Source organism: Nyctibius grandis, chromosome 5 (assembly GCF_013368605.1).
Source record: "Nyctibius grandis isolate bNycGra1 chromosome 5, bNycGra1.pri, whole genome shotgun sequence".
In the NCBI taxonomy this organism is placed as follows: domain Eukaryota; kingdom Metazoa; phylum Chordata; class Aves; order Nyctibiiformes; family Nyctibiidae; genus Nyctibius; species Nyctibius grandis.
The window spans coordinates 27844559-27846541 of NC_090662.1; positions in this window are offsets into that span (position 1 = coordinate 27844559).

Below are 1983 nucleotides of genomic sequence, written 5' to 3' on the forward strand. Positions count from 1 at the left end.
CCTTACTTTGACAGCAATCCTCAAGCAACCTGCAAGAAAGGGCCCTGATATTCAAATTTGTCTAACCTCTTGGACAGTGAACAAATAATTTTGCTTGTCTTGTAAATTTTCAGTGATTTTTGCACCATAATCACACACTGACCCTTAAGCTTCTCTCACAGGCTTCCTGTTTAGAAGAAAAAACAAAAGCATGTACAAGTTTTATTGTTTGACATCTTTGACTTATGTATTGCATTTTTTCCCCACATTTTTCACATTTGTTCATTTCTATTTTGTTAACTTTGACACAAAATACTAATGAGGACAAAGGTAAGTTTTCTCCTCTTGGGAGTTCTCTTAATGAGCTCCTCCATGAAAAAATAATCTATATTGTCCAATGAAACAGCAAATCAATGCTGATACAGAAAAATTGAATTTTTTTTTGGATTTGCAGTCTCTGCACCATCTGAGGTATGGTTACCACCAGAGCGAGGGATTTTGCTATATATGGTCTTAATTCTCAATGGACTTATTTCTAAGCCCTAGAGACTTAGTCATTCATTCCAAGGGGAGTCTAGATTACCTGTTACTTGTTTAACTTCAGTTCATAGCATGGCACCAGTTTCCAACAGAACAAATAGTTTGTTATCTCTATGGTCTCAATAGCCTCACTTAAAAACAGATATTCCAGTCCTCAAGTATTTCTTAGACTGAGATTTCCACAGGAATACATACACAGTGGGTTCAATTCCCAGTTTTAATGGAACCTTAGTTACACTGCTCTTTGCTGTTTATTTTCACCAACTTCTATCTTATTTTTTTACCAAAGTCTATTTATCTACCATAATCACATTTCCCTTCTTACACATTTACTTTTCCTCAGTTTATGGGTTTAAAATGCCTATTTTTTTCACTTTTAAATAAATGCTGTGGCACAAGCCTGGTTTCATTTTGGTTTAGGTAAAGCCTGCATTTTCTGCACAGACTCCTATTATTCATGAGCCTAACTCCTTTTATTTCCTTGACACGATTTGCGCAGTCATGCATTGCAACACTGCTTCTCCCCCTCTCTTCTCCTCCTCTGCATGGGCTTGGAAAGCTACCACATGAAGACCAAGGTCCTCCAGCCTGACAACCCAACAAGCAACCCCGTGCTAAAGTAAAATCTTTATTCCAAAGGGAAAGTGTATTTTTTCAGTAGTGGAAGGAAGGAGGAAGAAGAAAAAAGGAAGTAACAATCTTGTTTCTGGTGAGTGCTGCTGCATGAAAGAGCCATATAAAAACAACAAAAGGAAATTGTCAGTGAAAGGAAATTTACAAACTATGTCCCAAATATGCAAGTGGGGAAAAAATACAGAAAATCTTTCCATTACATTCATGGTCAAGGATCTAATTTAAATATCAGTTTTCGGATCCTGTGCTACAACATGTACAACTCACAGATCCAATCATTTAAGGGCCTGCATTTAGGCTTCCTAACACGATCCTCCCTGTTACCCTAGGGATTCTACAAGCAGGATGAACTCGCTTTCTTCTTTCCTGAACTGTGTGTCAGTTTTTACAGGAAAACTACTGCCCAGGAAGGAATATGGCAGCCCCAAGACACACTTACCATGGTTTTCTTCTCCCCTTCCTATTTCCATCCATGACATGAAAATAGGAAGGCAATCCTGCCTGTGGATATCTCTTGACATGGTACGGATTTTTTTTTTTAACCACAGGGAAAACAGAACTTTTGTGCCCATTTAAGTGGTGCCACTTATCGTCTGGAGACAGAGACAAGGCAAATGGTATTTCAGCATTTGCCTGTATACATGTACTAGTTATCCACCAACCAGAGAAATGTCCTCCTGTACAATGATCCTTCACATGGGTCATGTGTAGCAATTTCTTACGTAACCTTAGCTATATTCTTCTGAAACCATTTCAGGGACAAACCTTTTTTGACAAATGTACAGAAAACATTAATTTGAGGAGTTGAGGTTGTTTTATTTTAACACCTAA